Genomic DNA, 20,887 nt, shown 5'->3' with positions numbered 1-20,887 from the left:
ACAAATCCCCTGAAAAGTAAACAGCTGCAGTGAAATTCCATCCAATGAATAAATCTAAACTAAAACTTAAAAAGCAAAATAAAATGCATACCATATTATTTACTCTCAAATTTAAGTTGTTAATTAAAATACATTTTTGGCACATTGGTCAAGTTATAGGGTTGGGGTTAGGAAGTATCATTACCTACCCTTTCAGCCAGTACACTAAACTAAATCCCAACAAGTGACATTATAGTCATTGATTTTTCCTCAGTGATGACCATATGTTCAGACTATTGTTTGTAAGAGACAGAAAAATAGTAAAATGTGTCAGAAATATCTGTAATAAAAAACAAATTTAAAAAGTTAGAAAGTAGAATTTTATCACCGAGGCAGAAAACTTTATATTAAAAATTATAGTCTTTTATCTTAAGAATTTTATCCTATCTCATTTTAGTGTACCAGGAATCAGCTAGTGCTAAAGAGGAAAAACAAAACAACAACAACAACAACAACAACAAAAACAGCAAATAGGTTTTTGTCAAAAAAAAATCAACTACAGTACATGAGAAGTTTCTCTAAAAATCCTTTCCCCATGATTTTCTCTGTGATTTTCCAGGCTCTGTTTTGTCTGAGATCACTATGGAACTTTGTTGTTTAGAACTTTATTGCTCAGTTTGTTTGTTCTCTGTGGTGATTTTTATACTTCTGATTTGTTTTAAAGTCTTGAGAACTTATTTTCTTATAAAATGTAAAAATTTATTTTAAAAATGAGTCCAATTTTTTGCTTTATAGAAATAAAAAAATCCAGAGTAGAGCCACATAGACTTGTAGCACCACATAGATGTCCTTCAGTTCATGAATGCTTGGGCGATTTTGAGATACATTATTATTTGAAAATAACTCTAAAAAAATTGTCTGTGGTACAAAAACAAATGACTTCTCAGAGGTTGCTTAACCATTTCCTGTGAGTCTGGGAAAGTGGTTGTTTTCAAAATCACCAAGCAGTATTTAGGTAGAAGTAAACTTAGCTGAGCAGTTCTATGGGCTGAACTTACCGTTTTACTTCTATCTTCCTGTAGAGACATTAAAATTTTTAAAATGTAAAAAGGAAATCTAACAAATGGTAATTGTTTTATCTGTAAAATATAATAGAATTAGAAGTTCCAGGGATGTTCTTAAAGACTCCTCTGTGCTACCTCTCTGTTGTTTAGCCCAGTGTTAGTATGTGCTAAAGCCCTTAGTGAATATTGCAGTTTATCTTCATCATTGTTAGTGGTGATGGTGATGATGATGTTGGAATTACTTTTTTTCAGCATCAAGACTGTTCCTATGCAAGGGTCCAGGCAACACTTCTTCACATCCATTGACAAGGGAGTAACAAATTGTCAAACCATGTGTATCAAAGCCCTTGTGCTTAGGAGAAAAAGCTCACAGATGCACACAGGGGGGTTGTATAAAGAATGAAAAATGTCCTTATACCAAATGTTTCATTCTCTCCTTATCTTTCTGAATTGAAGTCCGAAGTCCCTGCATGTGTTCCCATTTTAAAGATACCACAGAATTGTAGAATTAGTTATTATACCCAGTGTAATTTCACTTTTGTCTTAGGGGACAATAGTGTATAAGAATAGTTCAGGGGCTGAAGGAGTAGTAGTAGTTCAGTGGTAGAGCATATGAGGCCCCAAGTTCAGTCTCCAGCACATCTAAATAAATAACTCACCAAAACATTAAGAGTGATATTGTGCGAAAAAAGGAATAAAGAGATCATTTATTGCTGCATGTGGCACATTACAACATGATATAGCTTAAATTAACAGCCCTTTTATTTGCTTGTGATTTCTAGATCAACAATTTGGATTGGGTTTAGCTGAGTGTTTCTTTGACTGATTTTGCCTGAGGTCATTTTTATGGCAGCCATCTACTGACAGCTGGACTTGAGACTGGATGGTCTAAGATAGCTTCACTCATACATCTGGTAGTTGGTGCTGGCTGTTTGACAGGATGGCTTTCCATATGGTTCCTCATCTATAAGGAGGCCAGCTTAGATTTCTTCTCATGGGGCTGTCAAGGAAGTAAAAGAAGTATTGAAAGCTCTAAGGCCTCTTAAAACCTAGGATTGGAAATTCTGCAATATCCTTTTCTACTTTATTTTGTTCATTAAAGCAAAACCAAGAAAAACTAAGCAGTTGAAGATATAGTCTTCTTATCTTAATAGGAGGTCTGTCCCATGGGAGAATAATAGCAGATTTCGTCCTGCTATCCAGGTTTCCTCATTTTACTGTCCAAGTCCAACAGTATTGGTAGTTTTTTCATTAATTTATTAGCTTTAGATTTTAGCAGATTAAAATATGATCGGTTCCAATTTTTACATATCAAAAGGATATATAGATAATAAAACACCCAACATACACAACTCTAACTATCAGAAATAACCACTGTTAAAAATGTTTATTTATATTGTATTCAAGTGGGTATTTATTTAAAATTCTAAAATCTGTTATTCTCTATATTTTTAATATCTTTCGGTGTTTAAGATAGAAGTAAATTTTGTCTACTTAGTATTGTATTAGATATGAGCTTACCCATCTCTATTATTAAAAAATTAAATTGTGCTATGATTTGGATATGGTTTGTATCCCAAAAGTTAATGTGTTGGAAGCTTAGCACCCCGTGTAGTATTGTGGGAGGTGACGGACTGTTAAGAGGTGGGGCCTGGTGGGAGGGAGGTCCTTAGGTTGTTCAAGGATGCCCATGGAGTGGGGTTAACGTAGTTCTTGTGGGACCCTGAGTTAGTTCTCAAAAGAGTGTTTTTTTTTTAAAAAAAAAAAAAAAAAAAAAAAAAAAAAAGCCTGATCTCCATTTCTGGCTTCCTGTCTGACAATGTGATCTGTTCTTCCTGTATATGCTTCTGCTATTGTGATGCCATCTGCCATGAGGAGTCCCTCACCAGAGGTGGTGCTATGTTATTTAGACTTTCAGAAAGCTCCCAAACTGTGAACTAAATAAATCTCTTTTCTATATAGTACCTAGCCTCAGGTGTTCATAGTAACAAACAAACAAAAAAGGACTAACAGATTATTTCCCATTTTTTCCTATATAAAAATACTTCTGTGAACATTCTTATGTAGCTCTGTGCAGTTACTCTTGGGTTGAATTATTCTTGTACACCTCCTTAGTTGAGGAATGTATTTTAAACTTTGATATGTATTCATGAGGCATTATTTTAAGAATTCTTGGTTTAAAATAATCAGTGAGTGTAACTTTTAAGGGCTAGGTTCATTATATTCAAGATCATGTTAAAAAATTTCTAAAAACTAATTAAAAATGGAAAACATAAAGAAAATACAATCCTTTAGAATTTCACTTATAATTTAAAATGTGCAAACTTAGTTGCTAATATTATCTGACTATAGCTTTTATTTTACATACGGGTTCACTGATTAAAGTTCATCTTTCATCTTGTATATGATATGTTCTAATGATGATGCACCTGTAGTTTCTAGGTTTTTGTTTTTGTTTCTTGTGGATTGAAAACTTCAAAGAATGAGTGCAAAAATCCTAGAATTCCACCTTTTCCCCACTTCCTTTCTCATCTCTTAAGTTTCTCTTGCTTGTGTCTAATTTGCTAGCAGTGTTATTTTGGTATCTCATCTTTGTAGGGTCTTTCTGAGGTATAATTCAGTTTTCTTAGAAAAAATTTTCACTTAATACAGTATTTACTTTATAAGTACCATTATAATTTTTACTTGTTTTAAACTTGTTTGAGAACAATTAAATCTTGGTGATTTTTGATAGGAATATAACTACCTTGGTGGGACCAAAGGTGCTTGGATTTTAGACAGTAGCCCTGTAATTGTAGGCATTCAATGGCTACTCGTTACCACATGTCTTACAGAGAGAGTAAAAATATTGGTTAATTTGGAGTTTGGCTTAGTGGTCATAGGTTAGAAGAACTTCTGCCTTGTTTGTTGCAATAGACAATTTCCTTTCTTTTCTGACAGAAATGACTTCTTCATTTTTTTTTTTTTACTCCTGTTTTCTAGTTAAAATTTGTAGTACACTACAGGCATTTATTTGTTCCTTTCCTTAATCTTTTATATTAAATTCTATATTTTTGAAGCATTTCACAACAGATTCTTCATGTACCTATAGTTCTTATTTTTTGCTATGCTCTGCAGTAATTGTCATTCTTTAGTATAATTTCTCCTTTTTATCTTAGGTAATCTTCTTCATAGATGATTAAAGCAATGTGCTTCTAAGCTACAAAACTAAACAAGAGAGTAGTTCAGCTTCTTTGCTTCCCTTGAGCACTGAAATGTTGATTTTTACTCATAGAACTATGAAACTGCACAGATAATAGTAGCTGTGATTAGACTCCGTAAATAATAATACAGCAGGGAAATAGAATATGGTGGAAAGTTTACTACTCAGTGTTTTAGTTTGGTAAAGTACATTTGATATCTATGTAATGTTACCTTTTAGATTATTTCAACCAGAAAAGTTGAATATTTTGTAAATTTTAATTGCCTCCTTAAAAATTACAGCTGTTCTTAGATATCTGAGTTTTATTGTATACATGCAGTTGAGGCAAATGAGCATGACTTCAGATAACCAATCCCTAGGAATGTCTTTGGAGTGATTCTAGCATCTTTATATCAAAGCAGCCATTTGAGAAATGTCTTTGAAGTCAGACAACTTAAAGTGTAAAAATCTGCATTAAACTCTAAAACAGATAATATCTAAAGTTGCACAGTGACCGAGATCCTGCATGAACACTCTCTGTGGCAGACTTTAAAAAAGCATCAAGAGGACAGAATTGATCCTTTGATTTTTATGTGGCCTGAGACAAAAACGAAGTTTCTGGATCCTTCATTTTTTATGAAATTACCTATTAATATGTGCTGCAATGACAGTTAAACATCATCTTTTATAGTAAAGGTATGAAGGGGGAAAATTATGCTACTGGATCCTGAAAAGAAATATGAATATGCTTGGCTGAAAAGTAAATGATGTGTTAATTATGAATTTGAGGCTTCTACATTTATTTAGTATAATAGCTATAAACTCTATTAATGTGGTACTTCATAGTTTGAGAAGTGTTGTGACACATCTTGTTTGATCTGTATGGTCAACTCTGGGTACAGTGGCTAGCAAAAAACAAGAGGGCAGTTATCCCCATTTTATCATGGAAAACTGAGGTTCCAAAATACACAAGGCAGTGGAGCCACAACTAAAACCCCTAGGTTTTTCTCTATTATTGTTAATGTTTTATGAGCCATAATTGATTTGAATTAGATGCCAAGTTTGAACAAAGAAGAGGAAATGTAATGAGTGGTCTCAAGAATCAGTATCCAGTAAAATGCAGTGACTCTGTGCCCATAATCACTGAAGTAAACCTGGGCCCTACAGATTTAAGACCCAGTCCCACAGCAGGTATTAGAAGGACCTTGTTAAAATCTCATAGCTTACCTATGAATTCTGTCTTACTTCAAGCTTCAGTAAACTTGGGTTCAGCCTTTGCATGGACATAGTAATTTTCATTAATTAATACTTCATTTTGTTGTGCTTATTACTGCTATTTTTATTTCAATATTTATTTTAGGCTTCTTCTCTGCTAGGCCCAGGAATACCAAGATAAGTAAGAGAAAAGCCTTTCCCTGGAGGAAGTAACCATGAATGAAGAAAAATTTGTAATTGCAGTTTATTTTTGCAGAAATTCCCTTCTCTACAGAGTAAGCCAGGTCTTGAGATTTTTCTAAACTTCTTTCCTCAAATTATAATTCTTTAATAGGCAAAAAGTTACCAGGGTTTAAGGAACTGATTATTTTAGAAAAGTAATATAGTGCAAGTTTTGAACTCAATTTTTCATCCTAACTCTTGAAGGTCAGGTTTGAGAGGCTGCTTGTGGTATATAGTGTAGAGAGATTGAGGTGACTCATAATTCTGGAATGACTGTTTTGATCTCTCCCTGTAACCTCTGTGGAACATTGGCAGGGTGACCAGCATAATTAACACTACACAGTCCAATTATAAATAAAACTCTGAGTGCAGTGGCTAGCAAAAAGCAAGCTTGTATTTGATAATCTTCCAAGTTGGCAGGATTACTTTAGAATAATGACTAGATAATGTGAAATTTACTATAAATCAAGTGACTTTTCCTCGATTGTCCAAGGAGTTAGTTACCATGAGGGGAAAAGTAGATTATAGTAATACCTGTGGAAGTCTTACTGTTATTTTTTTAATTTTTTTTTTTTTTTGTGGTTGGGGGGAGCACATGTTTAAGCATTTCTTTATTGCAGTCCTTCTAACCTTTTTTTTTTTTTTTTAAAGAGAAGAGTTATACATCTTATTTTATGGTGTACTATTTTAGGGACAGGAGGAGAATTGGTCAGAGTAAGACATTTGTTCCAATAATAGTTGAAGTGATTTTTAAAAGATGAAAGAAACTTGTGATTTAAAAAAAATTACACTGGACTAGTGCAATCAATAAAAAGGGGGGAAAGGAGGCCTAAGGGATGAGGCAGTAAAAAGGATAGAAAAAGGGTACAAAAATAAAGTGAAAACGGGAACTGTTCATGCTTAGGAGAAACCAAGATGATGGTCTTACTTGTGGGTCAGAAGCAGGACAGGCACTGTACATGGTTGTATGTACTTTATAGGTCTGTGGAAGAGTGGCTGAAAGCCAAGGACTGATTTAGTTTATATATAGGATTGACCATTGGGTCTCTGAGATTCAGACCAAAGGTGCCAGCTGTGAAGATTTCATTTTGCATAACGCTAACCTAAACTACTCTAGGATGGTTGTATTTCTGCAAAATGAGTCTCAGAGTTGTGGTTACTTAAATAAAGTAAGAATTTAAAATAAGATGCTTAAAAATTGCCCTCCCCTTTCCTTTTCATAAACTCACAAATAAGAATGTGTATATTTTCTTAACTGGAATATAACTAGTATTATCACTAGCTAATTTTTTCCTGAGATATTCTTGAGAGAAGGAAAGATTTAAGATGGGCCTGTTAAAGTAGATCTCTGTCTCTATCTCATGAACCAGTTCTGATTGATCCTTTTAATTAACCTAACTACCCTTTTGGGAAGAAATGAAAAATTGGTCTTTGAGATCCACCAGGACTGGATGATATATGTGGATTTTAGAGCAGTTTCTAAGACTATATGATTTAGATGCAAATTGGGCATGGTGGTGCATGCCTGTAATCCCAGGACCACAGGAGGGTGAGGAAAGAGGATTCCAAGTTTAAGGTCAGCCTCAGTCAGTGATTTAGTAAGGCCCTAAACAACTTAGTGAGACCCTGTCTCAAAATAAAAAAATTAAAAAAGATTTAGAGGTAAAATCCCTGCCTTCCTGCCCTTAAGCAGCATTTTTTTAGCTTTTCTTATGTTTATTTTTTTAACATAGCTAACTTTTGTGTGCAGACTTTTTTTTCATATTTTTATTGGTGGACTATAATTATATTTCCTTGTTACATAGGCATTCATGCACACAATATAACTATAAAATTTGGCCAATATCATTCCTCAGTGTTTTCCCTTTCCCTTCCCTCCTCCCTCCCTGACATCCCTTTGCTCTACTGATCTCTCTTTAATTTTTATGAGATTCTCATCCACTTTTTTTTTCTTTTCCTTCTCTAGCTTTCACATATGAGAAAATGTGCGATCAATTCAACTTTGTGAATTTGGCTTAATTTCACTTAACATAATGTTCTCGAGTTCCATCCATTTCCTGCAAATGACATAATTTCACTTTTCTTGATGGCTAAATAAAACTCCATTGTGTGTGTGTGTGTGTGTGTTTGTGTGTGTGTGTGTGTGTGTGTGTGTGTACATTTTCTTTATCCATTAATCCATCAATGGACACCTAGACTGGTTTTGGCTATTGTGACTTGTGCTGCTATTAACAAGAGTATGCATGTATCACTGTAGAGGATGACTTTAAATCTTTAGGATAAATACTGAGGAGTGGTATACCTGAGTCATATAGTGGTTCCCTTCCTAGTTTTTTGAGGAACCTCCATACTGATTTCCATAGTAATTGTAGTAATTACAGTCCCACCAACTGTGTAAGTGTTCTTTTTTTCCACATCCTTTTCAGCATTTATTATTTGTACTCTTGATAATTCAAGCAGCATTTTGTTTTTGCTTTCATTTATTGTTATCTCTTTTCTATTTCATTGGTTTTTGCTCTGTTCTTTGTAACCTCTTTACTTGGGTTTTATTTGCTATTTTGTATCTTCTTAGGGTGGAAACTAATATAATTGATTTTAAAGCTATTAATAATATAAACATTTTAAGCAATAAGTTTATCTCAAAATATGATCTTTTTTTAATTATTCATTTCAAATATTTTCTAAATTTCTTGTGGTTTTTCTTGGCTCATGGATTATTTAGAAGTTTTTAAAAATTTTTTCCAGATATAGAGATTATTTGCCTAATTTTCTAATTGATTTTTTAAATAATTTCTGATGTAGTTGGAGAACAAATTCTTCAAAAGACCATTTTAGAGGCCAGGGATGTAGCTCGTATAGAGTAGAGCACGTGCTTACCGTGCATGAGGCTGTGTTTTATCCCTTCATTGCCACTAATAAAAATAACAACAGCAACATCATAATTATCATAATGCTGTAGTGTTTTGAAGTTTATTGAGATCTTGTTTTATTCCATGATGGTGAATTTTATGTATATATATTTTACAATTGTTTGCTTTAAGTTTCTATAGCTATCAATATAAGTCCATATCTATAAGTTTCTATAGATATAAATTAAAGTCATCCTACTAGAGTGATACATGCATACTCATGTTAATAGCAGCATAAGTCACAATAGCCAAAACCAGTCTAGGTGTCCATTTAAATTTCTATACATCAGATTGGTTAATAGTATGGTCCATATCTTCCATGACTTATGTATTTGCTGTTTACTTGTCCTATTAGTTAAGAAGAGAAGGCTATAAATTCTCCAACTGTGGTTTTTCTCTTGAATTTCATTTCCCCTTTTTACAAATTTTGAAATTGGCATTAGGTATGTACATATTTAATATTTGTATCTTGTTGGATTTCTCCTTTTATCATTATACAACTTCCTTCTATTTTTTTAAAGACACTGTGTCTTCAAACTTAAAATGCATCTCTTGGACTGGGAATGTAGCTTCTTCCTAGCATGAGTTAAGCCCTGGGTTCAATCCCCAATACTTCAACAACAACAAAAACAAAATTGTGTCTCTTCCAGATAGTATACAGTGGTTCTTGCTTTTTATCTCAGTATGGCAATGTCTGCCATTTAGTTGGAATGTTTAATCTATTTTTAATTAATGAAATTATTTATATGATTGTGTGTAAGTCTGTCATTTTGTCACTGTTTTCATTTGCTCCTTTTGTTTTTGTTTGTTTCTCCTATCCTGCTTCCTTGGTATTTTTAGTGTTCATTTTATTTTCTCAATTGGAATCTTAACTATACATTTTTTTTTTAAAAAAATTGCTTTCTCAATGTTTGCTCCAGTGCTAGTACTACACATCCTTAACTTACTGAAGTCTATGTGTAGTCTGTTGTACCACTTCACTTTTTATGTCTGACCCTTCTTACTTCCTGCTCTGTACCTCCTACTTTTTACTTAATATGTGTCCTTTCCCTTTTTCAATTTATAAATATGATTTAATATAAGTTCTCTTACTCAGTTTCTCCCTTCTTTGTGTTCCTGTTTTTGTGTCTTTTATTTCCAAATTTTATCAACTATTTACAATGTTATTTTTGGTTTTATGCTTATAGTTTTAAAAAATAGTCTATTAAGATGAATACAAAACATGCACTTACTTTTAACACTTATATATCATTTCTGGTATTCTTCTTTCCTTCATGAAATCTGTGTTCCTGTCTGGTATCATCTGTGTTCATTCTGAGGAGCCTTCTTTATAATTCCTTGTAGTGTATGATGACTTCAAATGAATCTGTCAGCTCTAATTAATCTGAAAATACCTTTATTCTAGGGCTGGGAATGTGGCTCAAGCGGTAGCGCTCTTGCCTGGCATGCGTGCGGCCCGGGTTCAATCCTCAGCACCACATACAAATAAAGATGTTGTGTCCGCCGAAAACTAAAAAAAAATAAATATTAAAAAACTCTCTCTCTCTCTCTCTCTCTCTCTCTCTCTAAAGAAAAACAAAATCCTGGTATGATAACTTCAAATGAACCTGTCAGCTCTAATTAATCTGAAAACACCTTTATTCTATCCTGTTTCACTGATTTGAAATGCTCAGTTGACAGTATTTTTCTTCCAGCCCCTTAAAAATGTCATTCTGTATCTTTTGGCTCCCATCATGGTGAGGAGAAGTTAACGTTCTTTATATGTTTTACTCTTGTGTGTATGCATTGTTTTCAGCCTTCTTTAAAGATTTTCTCTTTATCTTTGACCTTAAGCGGTTTGACCATGATATGCCTAGATATGAATTTGTTTGTATTTATTCTCTTTGGAGTTTTTGAACGTTTTGGATATGGTAAATGGTGTTCTTTGTTAACCCTTGAATCACAAGTTTACAATTCTAAGACTATAATAAATATTCAGATATGATTTCAGAGTTACCAGAATTGTTTTATTTGTTGCTCAATTTAAGTTTTTATAGATGTTCTACATCTGGGATGATGAGACAAAATGAGTTCACTTAGAAATTTTTAGCAATTTTTTAGAGATATTTTTTCAACATCAAACTATTTATGGGGCTCCCATTATATATATGTTAGATTATCTGATATTGTTTCACAACTATGTGATGCCATATTTTTCTTTCTTTAACCTTTTGTTTGTCAAATTGGTAATTTCTAACGCTCTGTCAAATGCGTGAAGTATTTTTTTTCCCTTCTATCTCTAGTCTGCAGTGATACTTCCACCTGCAGTTAGGTTCATTCAGTGTGTGTGTGTGTGTTTGTTTGTTTTCATTTGAGTTATTCAACTATTCATTCCTACAGTTTTCATCCCCCACCTTTTTTTTTTTTTTTTTTTAATTACTGGGGATTGAACTTCTGGTTTCATGCATGCTTGGCAAGTATTCTACCACTGAGCTACATCCCTAGTCCCCTCTTGTTATGTTTTTTTTTTTTTGGGGGGGGAGGGGAGGCGTGGATACCAGGATTGAACTCAGGGACACTCAACCACTGAACCATATCCCCAGCCCTATTTTTTTTTTTATTTTATTTAGAGACAGCATCTCACAAAGTTGCTTAGAGCCTTGCTTTTTCTGAGACTGGCTTTGAACTCGTGATCCTCCTGCCTCAGCCTCCCAAGCCACTGGAGTTATGGGCATGTGCCACCAGACCCAGCCCTCTTTTTTTTTTTTTTTTTAAATAGTCTCAATTTGTCTCCTGAGAATTCCTATCCAGTCACATATTCTCATTTAAAAATGTTCCCCCAACCCCAGGCCATATTTATAATATAGATATACATATATTATATCATATATAATATATAATATTCTTTGGGCTGTATTTATAATAGTTGTGCTAATGATTTTGCTAAATGCAATATTTTGACCATCTTAATTTATTTTTTTTATTAGTTGTTCAAAACATTACAAAGTTCTTGACATATCATATTTCATACATTTGATTCAAGCGAATTATGAACTCCCATTTTTACCCTATATACATAATGCAGATTCACATCGGTTACACATCCACTTTTTTACCTACTGCCATACTAGTGTATGTTGTATTCTGCTGCCTTTCCTAACCTCTACTATCTCCCCTCCCCTCCCCTTCCCTCCCCTCCCATCCCTTCCCTTCCAGTCTTCCCTCCCTACCCCATCTACTGTAATTCATTTCTCTCTCTTGTTTTTTCCCCCTTTCCCCTCACTTCCTCTTATATGTAATTTTGTATAACAATGAGGTTCTCCTTCCTTTACCATGCAATTTCCCTACTCTCTCTCTTTCCCTCCCCCCTCTCATCCCTGTTTAGTGGTGATCTTCTCATGTTCTTCCTCTCTATTCTGTTCCTAGTTGCTCTCCTTATATCAAAGAAGACATTTGGCATTTATTTTTTAGGGATTGGCTAGCTTCACCTAGCATAATCTGCTCTAGTGCCATCCATTCCCTGCAAATTCCATGATTTTGTCATTTTTTAGTGCAGAGTAATACTCCATTGTGTATAAATGCCACATTTTTTTTTTATCCATTCATCTATTGAAGGGCATCTAGGTTGGTTCCACAGTCTAGCTATTGTGAATTGTGCTGCTATGAACATTGTTGTAGCAGTGTCCCTATAGCACACTCTTTTAAGGTCTTTAGGGAATAGTCCAAGAAGGGGAATAGCTGGGTCAAATGGTGGTTCCATTCCCAGCTTTCTAAGGAATCTCCATACTGCTTTCCAAATTGGCCGCACCACTTTGCAGTCCCACCAGCAATGTACAAGTGTACCCTTTTCCCCACATCCTCGCCAGCACTTGTTGTTGTTTGACTTCATAATGGCTGCCAATCTCACTGGAGTGAGATGGTATCTTAGGGTGGTTTTGATTTGCATTTCTCTAACTGCTAGAGATGGTGAGCATTTTTTCATGTACTTGTTGATTAATTGTATGTCCTCCTCTGAGAAGTGTCTGTTCAGGTCCTTGGCCCATTTGTTGATTGGGTTATTTGTTATCTTATTGTTTAATTTTTTGAGTTCTTTGTATACTCTGCATATTAGGGCTCTATCTGAAGTGTGAGGAGTAAAAATTTGTTCCCAGGATGTAGGCTCCCTATTTACCTCTCTTATTGTTTCTCTTGCTGAGAAAAAACTTTTTAATTTAAGTAAGTCCCATTTGTTGATTCTTGTTATTAACTCTTGTGCTGTGGGTGTCCTATTAAGAAATTTGGAGCCCGACCCCACAGTCTGTAGGTCGGAGCCAACTTTTTCTTCTATCAGATGCAGAGTCTCTGATTTGATATCAACTCCTTGATCCATTTTGAGTTAACTTTTGTGCATGGTGAGAGAAAGGGATTCAGTTTCATTTTGTTGCATATGGATTTCCAATTTTCCCAGCACCATTTGTTGAAGATGCTATCCTTCCTCCATTGCATGCTTTTAGCCCCTTTATCAAATATAAGATAGTTGTAACTTTGTGGATTAGTCTCTGTGTCCTCTATTCTGTATCATTGGTCCACCCGCCTGTTTTGGTACCAGTACCATGCTGTTTTTGTTACTATTGCTCTGTAGTATAATTTGAAATCTGGTATCGCTATACCGCCTGATTCACACTTCCTGCTTAGAGTTGCTTTTGCTATTCTGGGTCTTTTATTTTTCCATATGAATTTCATGATTGCTTTATCTATTTCTACAAGAAATGTCGTTGGGATTTTGATTGGCATTGCATTGAACCTATAGAGAACTTTTGGCAATATTGCCATTTTGATGATGTTAGTTCTGCCTATCCATGAACAGGGTATATTTTTCCATCTTCTAAGATCTTCTTCTATTTCTCTCTTTAGGGTTTTGTAGTTTTCATTGTATAAGTCTTTCACCTCTTTTGTTAGGTTGATTCCCAAGTATTTTATTTTTTTTGAGGATATTGTGAATGGGGTGTTTTTCCTCATTTCCATTTCAGAAATTATGTTGCTGATATACAGGAATGCCTTTGATTTATGCGTGTTGATTTTATATCCTGCCACTTTGTGCATCAAATAATGGTGCTGCGACATTCGTAAAACAAACTCTCCTCAAGTTCAAGAATCAAATAGACCACAACACAATAATTATGGGTGACTTCAACACTCTCTCTCACCATTGGACAGATCCTCCAAACAAAAGTTGAATAAAGAAACGATAGAACTCAATATCACAATCAATAACCTAGACTTAACTGACATATATAGAATATATCAACCATCATCAAGTGGATATACTTTTTTCTCAGTAGCACATGGATCCTTCTCAAAAATAGACCATATATTATGCCATAGGGCAACTCTCAGTAAATATAAAGGGGTGGAGATAATACCATGCATTCTATTTGATCATAATGGAATCAAACTGGAAATCAACGATAAAATAAGGAAGGAAAAATCATACATCTCATGGAAAATGAACAATATGTTACTGAATGATCAGTGGGTTACAGAAGACATAAAGGAGGAAATCAAAAAATTCTTAGAGACAAATGAAAATACAGACACAACATATCGGAATCTATGGGACACAATGAAAGCATTTTTAAGAGGGAAATTCATTGCCTAGAGGTCATTCCTCAAAAAAAGAAAAAACCAACAAATAAATGAGCTCACACTTCATCTTAATTTCTAATGAGATCTTTTTGCTTACAAGCCACATTTTCTTATTTCTCTGAATGTCTAGTAATTTTTAAACTACTTATTGTACTGTACTAATGATATATTGTAGAGATGCTATGTTAAACACACACACACACACACACACACACACACACACACACATGTTTTTATTTTAGTCAGCAACTTTGTTACTGTCTGATCACCTTCTATAGGTTTAGTTTTAAATTTTGTTAGGACAGATCTGTGGAAAGCCCAAGGTAATTCTCAGGCCCCTTTCACTTAACAAGAGTCATCCTCAGATTCTTCTTTCAATGTGGATATCATAAGAGCTTGTTTTTAGGCTTTGATAATATTGGTGTACAGTAGGCTTTATGTGAGGGTGTGACTTTTGCTCCTAAATTGAGGGCCATTTCAAGGTGAAGCCCAAGGTGTTAATGAGTTCTTTTCTCTCTGGCTAGGTTGGACTGCCAACGTTTCCCTATACTGCTTTGACCTCTAGTATTTCTTTTTCATTTTAACTTTATTGGAGCCACTTACTTGTATTCCTCCTACATTTGGCTGAGGACTCTCAGGAAATCTTGTAAACCTCTCTGGCCTCTCTGCATAGCTTCCTTCTCCCCAGTGCCCTTGTCTGTGCTGTACTTGGACTTCAGCTTGTCATGCTACATAGTGACTGAAGGCAGAGAATCAGAGTGATTCTGGGCTCACCTTTTCCTTCTCTCTGAAGTCACATTTTGTTTTGCCTTTTACAGTATGTGAAACAGTTGCATTATTTTGTCTAGTTTAATAGTTTATGAAAGAAAAAATAATCTGGAGTAAATTACTCTGTCATGTTGGAAGTAGAAGTCTCCCACAGAAATTTTAAGGGGTTGAAGTAAACTTTAGTGGTAATTTAAAAGGGAAAAGTAAACTTTTTCTTCTTTCTCTTTTCTTCTTTTTTAAAGGAGTCTCACTATGTTGCCCAAGCTGGAGTTGAACTCCTAGTCTCAAGTGATCCTTCCACCTTAGCTTCTGAGTATCTAGGACTATAGGTGTGTACTCACACCCAACTGGTAAAAGTGAATCTTGGTCTCTTATGATTAGAGTGAAAAAAAAAGTAAAATGAACTTATGGTGCTCATGGAATGAATCATTTCTCTGTAATCTTTCTGCCTCCCACCACTAGTCACCTGTTTACTTCTCTCTTCACAAAGGAGACAATAATTGAGTTGTAAGTATGGTAGCCAGAAGTAGGACTTTAGTTGGATGATGCATCCAGCCTTACGATCTTGTGGTTTGTAACAAAGTACTGTCTGCTACAGGTAAAGTAGTAATGCATGCAGGAGTTTGTTTGTGTTTTATAGTGATACTTAATACATTGAAATGTAAAGAAATGGTGTGTTTATATACACTTGTTCTCTGTTTGGGATTGTCCATTAGATTCTGGTGATATAATGATATATCTAAACTTAGAACTTAATATGAGTACAGTGACCAATGGGAAGAGGTTTTCTTTGAGTGCAGGTTAGGGTGACTGGATAATGTTCTGTCTGATTATATCTATGCATGAAAAAAATCACTTGTTCTAGTTTTTTTTCTTTTTCTATTAAGCCTAAACTTCTTCAACATAAAATCCCTTTTTGAGAAATTCTCACTAGAGAAATAGTTACTTTTTTTGATAATTAGTCATCTCTTTGGAAATTTAATGAAGTTTGCATTTGGAAATGATCTGGAAGATGTCAATACTATCTCACCCTTGAAGCTTTTAGTTTTCTATAAATATGTCATAAAAATCTCAGGAAAAAAGTAATGCTTTATTGTTAGGGCCACGTTTGAATATAGCAAGCCTTGTATCTCCCCAAAAAGACTTATTTAGATCAAGCCTATTCTCTTTTGGCTTGTTATTTTGAAAACACATTTCATTTCCCTGGTAGTTTAGAAGGATTACAGCCTGTGGGAAGTTTGTTCCTTTTCAATTTGCTTCAGTTTGCTCTCTGTGTTATGTGCCATGGCGTCATTTTTTTGTCCTATACACATGCCCTTGTCTTTTCACTCATATGTAACCCTGGAGTAACAATTTGATTCTTCTAGGTTTTAAATATCTTTTATTTATTTTTATGTGATCTATATATCACATTCTTTCTCTTTTTTTTTGGACCTGGGCTGGTAAGCATTGCTAAAGATGTTTATAAAGACTGGTGGTCAAATTCCACCTGCTTTTTTAATAGGATATCTCAGGCATATTTTGACCCGGATTTACACTCCCTGATCCTGTTCCATGGTACCTGTGATTTCTTATTCTCCTCAATCACCTTTGCCTTCTTCATAGTTGCCAGAAGCTCAGGGCACAAGACCTTGTTTCTGCTGTCCCAGAGAACAGAAAGGCTCTTTGCTGACCCACACCTGGACATGCCTCTTCTCAGCTTTCACCTCCTGTCCCCCAGGCTCAGAGGGAGAGTGTCTGGCTGCAGTTAAGGTTAATCTCTCTGTTGGAGTTCTTGTGACCTCTCTTCCCCTCTGGATATTACTCCAATATTTTCCCTTTTGCCCTTCCACTTCCACTTTTTATCTTTCTTTTCTTTTCTCACAGAAATATGTGTCTTGAAAGAACTCTATGTTCTTACTATGTGTCTTGAAAGAACAGTCTACAGCCCTTCCATTCCCTTGCTCACTTTTCATTCTATCTTTGGGTAGCTGAAAACAGGCTTCTTCTATTACTGCTCCCCTGAAAGTGCCTCACAGAAATCACTGGTTTGCTGGTTGACAAATGTAGGAGACTCTCTAGGCCTCATTTTATTTGGCACTTACTTAAAGATATTTAATATTGAGCACTTCCTTCATGAAACCCTTCCTTCAATTTCTGGGGTGCTACCCTCATAATTTTCCTACCTCTGGTCCATTCTTCCTTATTCTTATTTTTTGCCCCTCTTGCTGTGTCCCACCCTTTTAAAGCTAATGCTCCCTGACTCTTCTTCCCTTTTCAGTAGTCTCACTCATCTGTATGGTTTGAATTATGTATACCCAGGATTTAGAAATCTTAATTTTTCACCCTCATCCCTCTTTTGAGCCACAGATCCACATATAATCCTTATGACAGTCCTACAAAACAGTAATGTTCTTCACATTTATAAGTGAGGAAATGGAGCCTAATCTGTTGAAGATCAAACAGTCAAATCCTAGCTCTTTTATCTCCTATAAAATTTTACCTGTAAAATCAGGCCTTGAATTCTATAATATGCTAATAATCAAACATGTCTACCCTACTGTCTGACAAGTATATTAAGTATTTCATGTCCCATGCTAAAAGCCATCCAAGAATTCCTATTTTTACTCCTTCCTTTTGAGAGAGAGAGAGAGAGAGAGAGAGAGATTATATTAATATAAAAACCTATATTTTTAATCTCAGTGATTGGCTTTCCTTCTTCCAGCTATGAAAACAAGCTGGATCATGCATAGAACTTGACATCAACTTTCCTCTATTCCTCTACTCTCCTGGCCCATCCAGCCCAAGCGAGTATTAATTCCTGTGATTCCACCTCTTTACCATGACTTGTTCCCTTCTCTTCACTCCCACTGTTTTATTGTCATGGTTGAGAACTTTATCTAGACCTGAATGGTCACTCTGGTGACAGTATACCCCACTGCTTCTTTGAAGATGCAGCGTTTCTTGTTTTGTTTTGCTTTATTTTCAATCTATTATAGAAATTTATAGCACTTAAAAATTTATCACTAGAAAAATGAAATGAAAAAAGACATGCAAAAATAAGCTCTAGGGACTGGGGTTGTGGCTCAGTGGTAGAGCACTTACTTAATATGTGTGAGGCACTGTGTTTGATCCCCGGCACCACATAAAAGAAAAACAAATAAAATAAAGGTATTGTGTCCATCTACAATTAAAAAATATTTTGAAAAAATGAGCTCTATTTCAAAAATTATTAAGTTCAGACATAAAATTACTCTGTCAAATTGCAGTAAATGTTTTTGAATACTAAACTTCCATGTGTATCCTGTCACAAATGGAAAATGAATAGTTTGTGTTTTGGTACAGGTCTATGAACAACATCAAGATAGTTCACAGTATCTGATATAAAGAAATGTCTTCACTTTTTAAAAATTGTAACCACATGGGTCCATATTATTTAACAAAATATTTCATTTAGGAGCTTTTGGCTTATAAATAGCATGCATGTGTAGATTTGAGAGGTTTTAGATAATCGCCTGTTTCTTTTGAAAGATAGTGCATCTTTCAAAAGGGATACAGCCCTTTAGAACAAGAAACAATCAAGCATTATATTATAGTTTATGCTGAAATTAAATGTACTGATTTAAGAATCAAATTAATAGTTTACATTTTCTTTTTAAATAGGCTTGAAGTATAGTCTTTATGAGCTACCTATAATAAAAGTAATTTCCAATAGTTTGCTATATTTAACTTTAAATGATTGCACACACCAGTAAGTGTGCTTCTAACATGCAATAGAATATAGTTGATGATTCAATGTGCTCCATTTCTAAAATTCTCCTTAAATATTAATTTAATGGGGTATTTAATAAGGAGTAAGTTTTCTGGATTTTGTCAGGCACCTAACTAAGCACTTCTCAGAAGACTTGTTGACGAAGTGCAGACAGGAGATGGTAAATGGTCAAATTATGGACTATCCCTTGGCTTTGAATAGGATGTGGTTGAAGAATCAAGTGAAAACAAAGTTTTAAGGGGACAGAATTCAGGAAAGGGAATACTTTAAATATTAAACTGAGACTCTACTACAGTTAGTTAGAAATTTATTAAATAAAAATAGATTGACCAGCCCCCATTGTTGTCTATTCGGATCTGACACAGAAGAAAGCATGTAGAGAGATGCATAAGGGAGCATAATCGTCACACATTAGGCAAAAGGTTAAAGGGCTTCTAGATCTTTTTTTTAATAACAAAATAAGCAGCTAAATTATAGCATTGTGCCAGGTACTAAAAAACTGCCATAGAACATTTCTAAACAGTAAGAGTTCATTAAAAAACTTTTAATAAAGGATTTAAGTATAACAGTTATTTGCTCTATTAATTAAGTAAATGACCCCAAATCAACTAAATTATCAAACAAAATAAACTTTGTCATAAGAAGCTGAAAATTGTTGGAAGCTTAGAAGATTATTCTCAAAAGCGGGGTGTTGTAACCCCCTTCCATTTTTAAACCACTCACAGGATATGGCACAAATCCACAGCTAGAAAATGATTAAATTTTTTTCAAAGAAAACTTTAAAATAGTATTTCCTTTACAAAGTTCATGATGGAGAAGAGATAAGAAAAGGCACTCTCACTGATACTCCCCAAAGCAGAAATGGATAAGGTAAAAAGGACAAGAAAATTTGTTTTTGAAAGGTAATAAAGAAAAAGGGAAAATAGACAATAACTTCATTTATATTCTACCAAGTTAAGCTGAATTATGCAATAACAGGTGTTCACTAGGTGAACTGGGGTAGCAAGGAGAAATGATATCTAGGCAGAAGGAGCAGAGGAAAAAAGATGCATGAAGGATAGCATGCACTGGCAACATCCAGGGAGGGGATGTGAGAATGTGCTTTTCTTAACAAGGTAAAATATGATGTGGCTGCTGCTGGTCTGTATATCATGCTCTGAGTAGCAAAATTTTACCCTGATATTTATCAGTACTTCATTTCATTAAATACGAGTTGACCTTGTTAAGTTACTACGTTGTCACCTTTTATTGAATTGAATAGCAGGATGCATTATAATAAAATTTGAAATCATAATTTTTAAACTTGGGCTCAAATATTAGTATTATGACTAAATCACTATATAGCTATGAAAATAAATCAACCCATTTCTGTTCTCTGTTTTCTCATGTCTGAAATAGAATGCTTGCCACTTCATATAATTGTTGTTAGTCCTAGAAATGATATGTATAAGTGCCTTGTAGGGAAAGGATGATTCAATTTGATAACTTCTTAAAAGCTGAAATTTTATGATTTTAAAATAAAGTGCAGTGAATGGTCTAATCCTAAAAAGTATTGATATATGATGGTTATTTACCCTTCTTCTTTTTGAAGGGTATCACTTTTCTCAGTGATTCTTGGCAAATTGGAGAGATTGTTCTTTGTAGTTTTTGAAAGCTTCCACTACTTTCCTACCCCAAGACTCACTAATACTCATGGTGTAGTGTGGCTATTGCAGATGGGAGTATTTTGTACTTCTGAATGTTTATACAAGTGTGGAAAACAGGTTGAATTGTAGTTTTATCTGATATTTAGAGATTTTTGTCATATAATTTTTATTACTTCTTGCTTATGGAAATTTTCCATATAACTTGCTATTTTCAGTTTGATATGGGACAAGAACAGCCCTCTTCTCGGGGGCAGAGGACAATAGTCCATCCTGTTCACAACTGGAGCCTAGAAATAGCGTGACCAGTTTGTGTTACTCCCCAGGAGGAATGAAACTCAGGGAGGGAAGAGAGAGAGAAAGACCCTGAAAGGAGACTCAAGGTTTTTGGGGCAGGAATTCTGGGGTTCAGGTGTTCAAACCTCAGAAGAAGGGCATGGACAGTAGGTGGGTACATCCCTTTGATCCTGTTGACTCCTGGCCCTGTGGGGATAGACACAACCAGGCAGGCCAAAGCAGCCACTCTAAAGCCTGGAGCAGGGGCCCAGGTT

The 20,887-nt window shown here is 34.7% G+C and overlaps 1 protein-coding gene across 1 annotated transcript in view; it reads left to right on the top strand.

The window, feature by feature from the left end:
- Window positions 1–20,887, top strand: part of Lnpep (leucyl and cystinyl aminopeptidase) — a 95,943-nt gene that overhangs the window by 19,834 nt on the left and 55,222 nt on the right. The gene's annotated exons all lie outside the window — the stretch shown is intronic.

The sequence above is a fragment of the Callospermophilus lateralis genome, chromosome 5 (genome assembly GCF_048772815.1).
Source record: "Callospermophilus lateralis isolate mCalLat2 chromosome 5, mCalLat2.hap1, whole genome shotgun sequence".
Lineage (NCBI taxonomy): Eukaryota > Metazoa > Chordata > Mammalia > Rodentia > Sciuridae > Callospermophilus > Callospermophilus lateralis.
Note: the sequence above shows the minus strand (reverse complement) of the source record. Positions and strands in the feature narration are given on the sequence as shown.